The sequence below is a fragment of the Equus quagga genome, chromosome 7 (assembly GCF_021613505.1).
Source record: "Equus quagga isolate Etosha38 chromosome 7, UCLA_HA_Equagga_1.0, whole genome shotgun sequence".
NCBI lineage: Eukaryota > Metazoa > Chordata > Mammalia > Perissodactyla > Equidae > Equus > Equus quagga.
Window position 1 is genome coordinate 129364311 of NC_060273.1, and position 14126 is coordinate 129378436.

Here is a 14126-nt window from a genome sequence, read left to right on the forward strand (position 1 = left end):
TATTTCCTTGACAAATTCTTTGTACCATTGTTAGAATTTCAAAAAATCGTTGACCACAGACATTTTAGTACTGTGCGCTGACGTGTAGTGTATTTATTTATGGTCAATGAATTGATTCATATAAAGAGTCTCATTTGAATGCCAGACTAGCAGAAGTATAAGTACTTGCGAGAGCCAATATAGCAGAGAGGCCATAGGGGCGACAGAATAAGCATTAGATTGAGAAGCGGATCTATATTCTAGTACTTGCTGTCAATTAAGTCCTGTAACTTTTCTAATTTGGGTAGACTAGGTGAGCTCTAATCTTTTCCAGCTTCAATATTCCATGCATACCATATTTTTATAGAATAGCATCATGCTATACATGGATGAATAAACTTTATGAGTTAGATAATAGTCTACTTTTACAACCTTCTTTGTTTATATTTAATATAAACATTTTTCTATGTCCTTATGTATTATTTTACATCATTTATAGTGGACATCATTTATAATGGCTGTATCATATTCCATTATATGGATTTACTGTAATTCACTTAATAATCTCTCCGTTACCAGACATAATCAAAGCTATCATCTTTTTCTTATAATGCTGCCATGGTTTATTAATTGATCTCCCTTTTTCTGCTCTTACACCTTATAGTGTATAATCTCTAACCAGATAAATCTTTTTCTTTTTAATGGCAATCAGATACAACACTGCCCTGCTCAAAACTCTCCAACCATCCTAGAATAAACTCCCAAATCATTATGTGCCATACAGGGCACTGCGTAATTTGGCACCTGCCTACCTCTGGAAATTTATATCTTCACACACTCCACTCTACCCACTGTTCTCCAATTCTCTAAGCATGTCCCAACCTTAGGGCCTTTGCTCTTGGTGTTTCCTCCACCTGGGACACTCTTCTTTCTGATACTTATGTGGTTTGTTCTTTCACTGCCTTCGGATCTCTGCTTAAATGACACCCTCAGACAGTTCTTCCCTGAGTATCCTATCTAAAATAGCATTCCTCCACTGTTCTCTGTCCTTTGACTTTTTCTTTCTCATAGCACTCATTACTATCTGACAGTGTTGTATATTTCTTCTTTTAATCTCTTTTATCTCTCCATAAACTCCCTGAGGGGAGGACTACAGGTTTTGTTCATTGTTAAATCCTCAGCACCAAGAGTTCCTTGCTGTCAGCTATCTTATCTGAAACCACCCACTTTCAGTTCCTCTCTGCACTTCTTCTTTCTCAGTCTTGACCTTGTTTCCTGTCTACTTTCATCCAGACCATCCATGGTCCCTGGGGAAGCCCACCCGGAAAGGCTTATAAGGTCTCAGTGAATTCCCTACTCTGCTTTTGTTGTCTCCTCTTTCCTTCACCCCCTGTGCCGACTGTGTGGTCCCTCGAGGTGTGCTGTGTTCTTCATGCAGGGGGTGGTAGGCTTAATAAAACTGACTTGTGTCTGCTACATCCGGTGTGGAGGTTATGTACTCGGTCATCCAAACCTATTGAGAAAGGAGATGCCTGCCAGCCCACTGTGGGTGTTGGTAAGGCGATCAAAACAAACACGGACACGTAGACATAAAAATCCGGAATAAAATATTAGGTATCTAATTGAGCGATATATAAAACTGATAACATATCACAATCAAATTGAATTTATTCCAGGAATGCAAGATTAGTTCAACATTTAAAAAATCAATGGAATTCACATTAACAAAATAAAGGACAAAAAACTCCCATATCATCATCTCAATAGATAAAGGAAAAGCATTTGATAAAAATCCCACACTTGTTTATAAAAGCTCCTAGCAAACTAGGAATAAAAGTGTACATCCTTAAACTCATATAGAATATTTACACAAAACGGTACAATAAACACTGAACTTAATATTGAACTATTCAAAGCTTTTCTTCCTGAGATGGAACGCAACGATGCCAGCTCTCACCACTTCTATTCAAAATTATACTGAGTTCTTAGCCACTGCCATACAACAAGAAAAATGAAAGTTATAAGACTTGGAAAGGAACAAATAAATTTGTTGTTATTTGTAGGTGACATGATTGTGTATGCACAAAGTCAAAAAATTAATTATGTTGCTGAATTAAGCAAGATCAAAATGCAAAAATCAATTATATTTCTAGGTACTATCAGTGAACAATTTTAAGATGAAATTTTTTAATGATAGCTTTTGCAATACCATTGAAAACATCAAATACTTAGGAATAAATCTTAAAAAATAATGTAAAAAATGTCTACAGAGAAAACTACTAAAACATTTCTGAGAGAAAGATGTAAATAAACAGAAACCCACACATGTATAGGGTTGGAAGACAATATAGTTTCTCCAAAATTCATCTCTAGATCCAATGCAATCCCAATAAAATTCCCAGCAGGTTTTTTTTTTTTAATATAATGCAATCTCAATAAAAACACTAAAAGCTTTTTTTTTTTCACCTTGATAAGCTGGTTCTAAAATGAATACCTCTGACTGTTTTGAAGAACAAATTTTAAGGCTTTATGCTACTAGATGTGAAATTATAAAGCTACAATAAATATAATGGAATGGAAGTGGCATGGTGGAATAGTGCTGCTATAAACATTCATATACAGGTATTTGATGGAGTACCTGTTTTCAATTCTTTTGGATATATACCTAGGAGTGGAATTGCTGGGTCATATGGTAGTTCTATGTTTGACTGTTTGAGGAACTGCCAAATTGTTTTTCATAGTGGCTGAATCATTTTACATTCCTACCAGCAAAGTACCAGGGTTCCACCTTCTCCACGTCCTTGCCAACCATTGTTAATTTTCTTAAAGAAAAAATTGTTATAGTCCTCCTAGTGGATGTGAAATGGTATCTCATTGTTTTCGATTTGCATTTCTCTAATGACTAATTCTGTTGAGCATCATTTTGTGTGCTTGTTGGCCATTTATATATCTTCTTTGGAGAAACGTTTTAAGTCCTTTGCCCATTTCTTAATTGAGTTGTTTGTCTTCTTGTTGCTAAGTTATGAGTTCTTTATATAGTTTTGATACTTGATCCTTATCAGATATATGGTTTGCAAATATTTTCTCCTGTTCTGTGAGCTGCTTTTCACTTTCTGGGTAATGTCAATTGATGTGCAAAATTTTTAAAGTTTTTAACATGTTGAGGTCCATTCCTTCCATACTCCATTTGTTGAGAGTTTTTATTGTGAAAGGATGTTGAATTTTGACAAATGCTTTTTCTGTATCTATTGAGATGATTATATGATTTTTATCCTTCATTTTGTTAATGTGATGATCACACTGATTAATTTGCAGATGTTGAAGCATGCTTGCAACCCTGGAATAAATACCATTTGATCATGGTGTATGATCTTTTTAATGTATTGTTGAATTTTGTTTGGTAATATTTTGTTGAGAATTTTTGCATTTATGTTCATAAGGCCAATAGGCTTGTAGTTTTCTTTTCTTGTAGTATCCTTTTCTGGTGTTGGTATCAGGGTGAAGCTGGCCTTGTAAAATGAGTTTGAAAGTATTCCCTCCTCTTCTATTTTTTGGAAGGGTTTGCGAAGGATTGGTATTAGTTCTTCTTTAAATATTGGTAGGATTCACCAGTGAAGCCATCTGGTCCTGGAATTTTGTTTGCTGGGAGGTTTTTGGTTATTGATTCAATCTTGTTACTAGTAACCAATCTGTTCAGATTTTCTATTTCTTCATGATTCAGTCTTGGTGGTTGTGTGTTTCTAGGAATGTATTCATTTCTTCTATGTTGTCCAATTTTTTGTTGTATAATTGTTAGAGTAGTCTCTTATAATCTCTTGTATCTGTGGTATCAGTTGTAATGTCTCTTCTTTAATTTCTAATTTTATTTATTTGCATCTTCTCTCTTCCTTGGTGAGTCTAGCTAAAAATTTGTCTATTTCATTTATCTTTTTAAAAGAACAGCTCTTTGTTTCTTGATCTTTTCTATTGTCTTTTTAGTCTCTATTTCATTTATTTTTGCTCTGGTCTTTGTTGTTTCCTTCTTTCTACTAACTTTGGACCTCATTTATTATTCTTTTTCTACCTCCTTGAGGTGTAAGGTTAGGTTGTTTATCTGAGATCTTTCTTGTTTCTTAATATAGATGTTTATTGCTGTGAACTTTCCTCTTAGAACTGCTTTTGCTGCGTCCCATAAGTTTTAGTATGTTGTATTTCTATTTTCATTTGTCTAAAGATCTTTTTGATTTCTCTTTTGATTTTTTTTTTTTGACCCATTGGTCATTCAGTAGCATGTTGTTTTATCTCCGCTTATTTGTGAATTTTCCAGCTTTCTTCTTGTAATTGATTTCTAGTTTTATACCACTGTGGTCAGAAAAGGTACTTGATATGACTTCAATCTTCTTAAATTTATTAAGACTTGTTTTTTGGCCTAAGCAGTTTTTAATCTTGATGGAGTCCAATTTATCTATTTTTCTTTTGTTCCTCATGCTTTTAGTGTCACATTTAAGACTCCTTTGCCAAATCTAAGGTCATAAAGATTTACCCTATGTTTTCTTCTAGGAATTTTATAGTTTTAGCTCTTATATTCAGGGCATTGATACCTTTTGAGTTACTTTTTGTGTATGGTGTGAGGTAAGGGTCCAGTTTTCTTTCTTTTACATGTGGCTATCCATTGTCTTGGCACCATTTATGAAAAGATTATACTTTCCTCACTGAAGGGTCTTGGCACTCTTGTTGAAAATCAGTATTCCAAAATGTAAGATTTTGTTTCTGGACTGTCAGTTCTAGTCCACTGATCTATATGTCTGTCCTTGTGACAGCACTGCACTGTCTTAATTACAGTTGCTTTGCTTTTAAGTACAGTTGTTTTGAAATTGGGAAGCATGAGTCCTCTTATTTTATTCTCCTTTTTAAAAATTGTTTTGGCTAATCTAAGTCCCTTGCCATTCCATGTGAATTTTAGAATCAGCTTGTCAATTTCTGCAAAGAAATTGTAGAATTGTCAAAGAAATCTACAAAGATTTCTGTCAAATAAGCTGTCAAGGAATCTACAAAGAAATCGTCAGCTGAGATACTGTTAGAGATTGCACTGAATCTGCAGATCATTTTGAGGACTATTGCCATCTTAACAACGTTGTGCCTTCCGATCCATGAACGTGGGATGTTTTTCCACTTAATTAGATATTATTTAATTTATTTCAACAATGTTTTGTATTTTTCAGTTTCAGTTTCAGTACTTCTTTGGTTAAGTTCCTAAATATTTTGTTCTTTTTGGTGCTAATATAAATGGAATTGTTTACTAATTTCATTTTCAAATTGTTCATTGTAAGTGTATAGAAATATAATTGATTTTTGTATATTGATTTTGCAACCCTGTTCAACTCATTTATTAGTTCTAATAGTTTTTTTTTTTAGTGGATTCCTTAGGATTTTCTATATGTATAATCATGCCATCCACAAATAGAAATAGTTTTACTTTTTCCTTTCCACTCTGTGTGCCTTTTATTCCTTTTGCCTTCCTAATTTCTCTGACTGGTATCTCCAGTGCAGTGTTGAATAGAGGAGGTGAGGGTGGAGATCCTAATTTTGTTCCTGATCTAAGGAGGAAAGCATTGTCTTCATCATTAGGTATGATGTTGGCTGTGTTTTTTTGCAGATGCCTTTTATCAGATTGAGGAAGTTTCCCTCTAATCCTGGTTTGTTGAGTGTTTTTATCATGAAAGTGTTTTGCATTTTGTCAAATGATTTTTGATATGTCCTTTCAGATGATCATATGATTTTTGTTTTTTATTCTAATGGTATGATGTATCACATTAATTGATTTTTGGATGTCAAACTAACCTTGCATTCCTGGGATAAATCTCACTTGATCATGGTGTATGACTCTATTTATATGTTACTGGATTTGATTTGCTAGTATTTTATTGAGAATTTTTGCCTTCATATTTATAAGAGATATGGATGGCCTCTAGTTTTCTTGTAATGCTTTTATCTGGTTTTTCTATCAGGGTAATACTCTCCTCATAAAATGAGTTGAGAAGTATTCCCCCCTTTTCTGTTTTTTGAAAGAGTTTATGAAGAAGTGGTATTAATTCCTATTTTTAAAAAATTATTAACTAAAGTCTATACTTTATGTGCATTCTCTTAGTTTTATGTTTTTTAAGATTGGCACCTGAGCCAATATCTGTTGTCAATCTTTTTTTTTTCTTCTTCTTCCCCAAACCCCTCAGTACATAGTTGTATATTCTAGTTGTAGGTCCTTCTGGCTCTGCTATGTGGGACGCTGCCTCAGCATGGCCTGATGAGCAGTGCTAGGTCCACACCCAGGATCTGAACTGGCAAAACCCTGGGCCCCTGAGGTGGAGCATGTGAACTTAACCAATTGGCCATGGCCCTAGAGATCTTTCTTAATATCGATTTTTGTAGCTATAAATCTCCCTCTGAGTGCTGCCTTAGCTGTGTGTCATAAAGTTTCTGCTCTCATAAGTTTATTTTCATTCATCTAAAATTATTTTGTGACTTCCCTTTTGATTTCTTTTTTGACTCATTGGTTGTTTAGGAGTTCGTTGTTTAATTTCCGCATATTCATGACTGCCTAAATTTTTTTCCTGCTTTTTATTTCTAATTTTATTCCATTATAGCCAGAAAACATACTTTATATTATTTCTAACCTGTTAAACTTATTGAAGTTTGTTTTATGGCCTAGTATATGATCTATTCTGAAGAATGTTTCACATGTACTTTAGAAGAATGTATGTTCTGTGTTGTTGGCTGGAGTATTCTCTAGATGTCTGTTAGGTCTAGTTGGTTTATAGTGTTGCTCAAGTTTTGTTTCCTTGTCACTTTTCTGTATAGTTGTTTTATCCATTATTGAAAGCAGCGTGTTGAAGTCTCCAAATATAATTATTGAGTTGTTTGTTTTTCCCTTCATTTCTGTCAGTTTTTGCTTCATGTATCTTGGTGCTCTATTATTGAAGGCTTATATTTTTATAATTATTATGTTTTCTTGATAGATTGACCCTTTTATCATTATAAAGTGTCCCTCTTTATCTAATTTTTTTTGTTTTAAAGTCTTTTTTTTTATTTTAGCCATTTTAGTTTTCCAGTGTTTTCTGTTTTCATAATATATATTTTTTATCCTTTTATTTTCAGTCTATTTGTGTCTTTGAATCTAAAATTTGTCTTCTATAGATCAAACTTTTTATCCACCCTGACAATCTCTGCCTTGTGTTGGATTGTTTAATCCATTTATGTTTAATGTTATCATTTATTTATTTATTTATTTAGGAAGATTAGCCCTGAGCTAACATCTGCATCCAATCCTCCTTTTTTTGCTGAGGAAGATTGTCCCTGATTTAGCATCTGTGCCCATCTTCCTCTATTTTGTATATGGGATGCCTGCCACAACATGGCCTGGTAAGCACTCTGTGCCCTGGGTCTGAACTGGCATGCCCTGGGCTACTAAACTGGAGCATGCGAACTCAACTGCTACACAACTGGGCTGGCCCCTATGTTTTTGTTTTTGTTTTTTTTTGGTGAGGAAGATTGGCCCTGAGCTAACATCTGTTGCCAATCTTCCTCTTTTTTTTTTCTCCCCACAGCCCCAGTACGTAGTTGTATATCCTAGTTGTAAGTCATTCTAGTTCTTCTATGTGTGATGCTGCCACAGCATGGCTTGATGAGTGGTGTGCAGATCTGTGCCCAGGATCTGAACCTGTGAACCCTGGTCCACTGAAGCAGAGTGCGTAAACTTAACCAGTCAGTCATGGGACCGGGCCCCTAGTGTTATTATTGATATAGTTGGATTTACATCTGCTATTTTACTTTTTGTTTTCTATATGTCTTATGTATTTTATGTTCCTCTATTCCTTTTTGACTACTTTCTTCTGCATTATGTAGTTATTTTCTAAGGTAGTATTTTGAGTTTTTCAATTTTTTTTCACTATATTTTCTTGTTAATTTTCTAGTGGTTGTTCTAAAGTTTACCATATACATTTTTACTTATCAGAATAACTTCAGATTTATAGTAGTTTAATTCCAGTGATATATAGAAATGTTACTCCTATATTGCTGTATCCCTTTCCCCCATTTTTGTGGTAGTATTATTATACGTGTTATATTTGTTGGTGTCATAAACATAACAATACATTGTTTTAGTTATTACTTTACCATCTTTGGTAATTTCCTTATCCAAATACGGCTTTGCTCCCACCAACTTCCTGTTTGATATTGTTGGAAAATATTTTACACATATATTACATTTTTATATGTTATGGGCCCAACAATACATTATATGTGTATTATTTTATACAACTGCTTTTTAAATCAGTTAAGAGAATAAATGAGAAAAATGCATTTATACTTCTTTTATAATTACATAATTACCTTAACTATGTATGTATGTATTTGAATTACCATCCAGGGTCATTTGCTTTCAGCCTGAAGAACTTTCTTTAGTATTTCTTGTAAGTTGGGTCTGCTAGCAACAAATTCTCTCAGCCTTTTTTTAAAATCTGGAAAAGTCTTTATTACACCTTCATTTTTGAAAGATAGCTTTGCTGGTATAGGATTCTTATCTGACAGGTCTTTGGGGGGCACTTTGAATATGTTAACCCACTGCCTTATGGCCTCCATTGTTTCTGCTGTGTAGCTGGCTGTTAATTTTACTGGAGTTCTCTGGTAAGTGATGAGTCATTTTTCTTGTGCTGCTTTCAAGATTTTCTCCTTGTCTTTGACTTGAGTATTTTTAATATGTGTTTATTTGTAGATATTTGCATTTATCCTGCTTGGAGTTTGTTGTGCTTCTTGGGTGTGTAGATTCATGTTTTTCAATATATTTGGGAAGAGTTTTTTTTTTTTAGGAAGATTAGCCCTGAGCTAACTACTGCCAATCCTCCTCTTTTTGCTGAGGAAGACTGGACCTAAGCTAACATCCATGCCCATCTTCCTCTACTTTATATGTGGGATGCCTACAACAGCATGGCTTTTTGTCATGGTCCATGTTCATGGTGCCATGTCTGCACCGGGGATTCAAACCGGCGAACCCCAGGCTGCTGGGAAGTGGAACATGCGTAATTAACCACTGTGCCACAGGGCTGGCCCGTATTTGGAAAGTTTTAAGCCATTATTTCTTTGAATCGTTTTTCTTTTCCTTTATTTCTCTCCTCTCCTGATAGTCCCATTCCATGCATGTCTGTGAGCTTAATCATGCCCCACATTTCTCTGCGTCTCTGTTCATTTTCCTTCATTCTTTTTTCTCTCTGTTTGGTTTGCCTGATCTCTATTGATTTATGTTCAAGTTCACTAATTCTTTTTTCTGCCAGTTCAAATCTACTGTTGAGCCCCTGTAGTGAATTTTTAAAGTTTCAGTTATTGTACTTGTCAACTTCAGAATTTCCATTTGGTTCTTATAGTTTCTCTCTTTGCTGATTTTCTCTATTGGATGAGACATTGTCATCATCCCTTCCCTTCCTTCTTCAATCATGCTTTCCTTCAGTTCTGTGAACATATTTATGATGGTTACTTTGAAGTCTTTCTGTTAAACCCAACATGTGATTGTTCTCACCAGCAGTTTCTGTTGCCTGCTTTCTTTCTGGTATATGGTTCATACTTTCCTGTTTCTTTGCAGGCCTTGTAATCTTTTGTTGGAAAATTGATGTTTTAGGTAATATATTGTAGTACTCTGAGTATTGGGCCCTACCTCCCTCTGGACCTTGTCATTGTTATTTGTTTGTTTGTTTAGTGGCTAGCTGGATTATATTAGTGAATTCCACCTACCCACTACCTCCCTACAGTTTTAAGCCTCTGATGTTGCTTCTCAGGGAGGTGCAGCTTTGGGCGTGCCCACAGTCATCCCAAGATGACAGTGGTATTGCTAGGGCTCTCTTCTTCTCTTTCCCTGACCACATCCAGCTGTTAAACTCTTCTAATTGCTAGTTGATTTCTCTGTTGTTTTCAACAATGCTCTGGGAGTGTAAATTGCTCTAGACATGTGTCCAATAAATTGTGGCTCATTTGAAGAAATAGTTTCTGAGGTCAGTGTTTGATGTTTATTCTGATACCAGGAGGGCTCCTCCCAGCTCTTATTCCCCTATTCTCTCTTGCAAACTAGCCACGTATAGTCTAGTGTGTATCTTCCTTAAATCCAATAGTCTCCCCCCAATTGCATTTCACCACAACCTCTACTGTTCTTGAGAATACCCTAGGGTTTGAACCTCTCCATACTCTCTTGAAAATGCAGTTGGTTCATTTGGGAAGAGCTTAGACCTGCTTCTCCCTGCGGGCAAAACCTCTGAGCCAGTGCTCTGGAGCTGGGGGTAGGGACAATGGAAAACTTCTCTCTGACTGATGCCCTGCTCTAGGAGCTGAGTGCTCAGTGGAGGGGGGCCAGCAGACTGAGATCTTCTTGGTTTGCCTCTCCTGTCATGGAACGACCACCTCATGAGCTGGAGCGAGGGCAATCAGGTCCCTAGTATTCTCAGCACACTGCACCAAGATAGAGCCTCTATTCCATGAATAGGGGCTGGATAGAAGAAGGGAGCCCCCACTTCTTGACTATGCGCCTCAAGTACTTAGCCTCAGCAATCGGTTGCTGTGGGTGGAATGAAAAATGTGAAAGTCTTTCTCCTGCAGGGAAGCAAGCTCTCCAACTGGGAGCTGGGGGCAGAGGGAGCGCTGAGTTCTCAGCTGTAGCAGTCTTGGGTGCAGTCTCTGCCTCATTGGTCTGGGAGTGGGAGGGAGGGAGCAGCCTTGGTTCAAATACTGTAGACTCTGGCCTTTCTTAGTGAATTTTAATAGATTTTATTGAATAGATGCTTCTTCATTTGCTGTTTACCCTTAGGACTATTTCCAAAGGCCTTAAATGGTTGCTCTTTAATAATATTCATTAGTTTCACTGGAGGGTGGGTCAGTGGAGCTCCTTATGCGGTCCTGACAGAACTTGATCTCTCTGGATTCTTTTTCTTTTTCAACATTATTTTTTAAAGGTTGAATCTTGTTGACACATGTAGTTCTAGTTAACTCATTTTCAACCACTATATACTATTCTACCACTGGTGTACACTACTCTATTCCATGAATAAAGTACAATTTGTTTAGCTATTTCCCTACTAGGGATAATTAGGTTGCTTTCCCTCTTTTATTAGAAATAGTGCTGCAGTGTGCATCCTTGTATATGTCTCTCTGTGCACATGTGCAAAGTTTCTCTAGAATAAACACCTAGAAGTAAAATTTCTAGGTTATTGGGTAATGTTATGGCCAACTTTACTTAGTATTGTCAAAGTACCGTCTGAAATATTTCGATGAATTTATACTTCCTCTATCCTTAATAACATTTCGTGTTATCAGACCTAATGATTTTTGCAATTCTGATTCATGTGAAATGATTCTTTGTTTTATTAATTTGCATCTCTTGACTATTACTGAGATTTATCAACTTCTTATATGTTGTTGACAATATTTGTTTCCTGCTTTGAAAATTGTCTGTTTATACTATACCCTTGGCCCATTTTTCTTTTTTTGGTGGGAGGCGTGGGGTGGAATGGGGATATTGATTTGTAGGGAATATTTTTATATTGTGGTACTAATTCCTTGTTGGTTATATGGGTTGCAAATTAATTCTTCCAGTTTTGGGGCCATGAATGATTGACGTACAAGTGATATGTGACCCAAGCTGGGCCAATACAATTCTTTTTGTGGGAACACGAAAGAAACTTAGAACATAGAGAGAGCCTCAGAATTACGTTTGTGGCTAGGCTCTGGAAAAAAGATCATCTCCTGAAGTCCTGGTTCCTTCACTTCTCATGTCAACTTTTCCTTTGAGTCTGTGAAATATCCCAATATCTTTTAGCCATTTACTTAAAAAAATACTATTATGCAATCTGAGGTCAATTTCTTGTTGCTTTTAATCACAAAAACAAATTTAAAAGGTAACTTGAATAACAACTCTCAAATTTCGGGCGTGGCTGATTGGTCTTATAATGGTGCCATTAATCAAAATAGGGATTATAGGAGAGGAGTGCGGAGTAGTGTTTCAGGAAGGGTAATTGGTACAGTTTGGAATATGTTGAGTTGTGCTACCCGTATAGTATCCACATAGAACTGCCCAGGAAGAATGTGAGATGTGAGGAAGAAAAAGGACTAAGAACAGAAATCTGGCTAACACTAACTCCTAAAGGATAGCAAGAGGAAGGGGAGGCAGTCAAGAGATCTCAGTTGAGGTAGTCAGAGCTGTAGGAGGAGAACTCATAGAATCTAGGGGTAGGAAGAGATTCAAGAAAGAGGGAATAGTTAATAATGAGTAAAAGGCCTGAGTTTCAAGGAGGTAGTAGTTAATAACAGGTCAAGTAAGATTTGGTAGTGAGCGGTATAAGTGACCTCAGCTTGGTCAGAAGCTGGAAACCAAACTGGAGAAAGTCAAGGAGTAAATGACATGTTAGGATATTAAAGTGAGGGTAGAGCATTATTTTGAGGAAATTGATGTGAAAGGAAGCAGAGAGATAAGATATCTAGGAGAGGATGTGAGGTTGGAGACGGGGTGATTAAAGATGTGGGAGATTGTTCATGTTTACATCTGAAGGAAAGGGACCAGAAGGAGAAGCAGGAGAGACAGGCAAAAGAAAGCATGATTCCCAGGAGACAGGAGAGAATGGGGCAAAACACAGATTAAGGATGTGTTTTGTCACATGGCAAATAATTACACACTGTTTAAGACATGCTATGAAGTATGTACAAAGTAATAAGAAGTTATAAAGGAGAGAGCTACTAAATCTCCGTCTGTGGTGTCAGGAAGACTTCATCCATTTGATGAAGTTCATTTTGATCTGATACGACTGACTGACCGCCTGTCTGTGAAGCCTGAATACCCAGGGAGCCACAGACATGAGCTTTGTCACTTCATGGTCCTTGGGATCAAGGATTTTGTAGACTTGATGCATTTTTTAGGCTCTCCTTCCTCAACTATATTAAAATATGATGGATGGTACAGAAAATAAATCTTGCTAACCTCACACTTTTTCTATATCTTTATACACAAATTCCATGAGGAAAATCTCAGTTCTTCAGCAGAGTTGCCCTATGAATCGAGAAGGTTCTCTTGCATTGCCTCCTAATCTTTTTCTACATCATGACATACAGAAAAAAGTGATAATATTTATCCTGCACACTGGGGTGAGCAGACTTCTCACCACTAGTACGAGGGGCTCCTGCCTGACTGCCCTGAGGGCTTCAGGATCTTGAGCACACCTGAACACACCTGAAGCTCATCTGGTGTGCCCTGGGATACCAACTGAGATTTCTGCTCTAAGGCACATTCTCCCACACTTTAACTTTTTTTCAGTTTCTGCTATATGATAAAGGACTTTTCCCTCCTACCATCAAAATCCTTACCAAAAGTCTTCGTGTGATTCGGAAGGATGCTTAAATGGTGAAAGCAGATGGTTTGCTGTTCTCTTACACATCTCCTTCATAAATGTGTATGTTATCTTAAAGAACTGTCTACATTCAAACATATTTTATAGGACTCTAAATTATCTCATTGTGAAGTTCTTTCCTGTTTATCACTATATAAAATCTGGTATAGGTGTCATAGCTTAGTCTTTGACTCTTTTTCTTTCAGAAACTACAGATAGTTCTTCCCCAAGTTAAAGTGGTATAATGCCGGGAGGAAGTATGTTCATCACATCAGGCATTACATTGCAATATATGTTTAATACATTGAGAAATAAAGTTCAGTATAATAAAACCATTCATATATCCTAGCAGGAGAGAAGTTATCTTTGTTTTTTAGTTTTCTAAATGCATTTTAGGCCATTCTTCCATGGATAGAGGCTTTTATGAAATACGATTTTTGTATTTAAAAAAAAAATCCTTATTTCCAGCTGTGCGTAATTTTATATTTGGTCTCTGGAGACTAAGAAGTATCATTAACTGTATACGCCCTTTGTATTTTGAAAAGTTGTAGGAAGATGAGAACTTGGCCTTTCTCATTTAAATTGTAAGAAGAAGAAGAATATAGGAATATATTATGCAAGGAAGTGTTGAGTTGTATGGGAAATTGTGTTTAAGACCTACTGTACATCTATGTCGGCGTCTGTGGAAGAGGATAATTAGCGCCTGCACTCGCAGTCACATCAGACTAAAGGTAATGGGGTGTAAGAAGTGGTTCATTA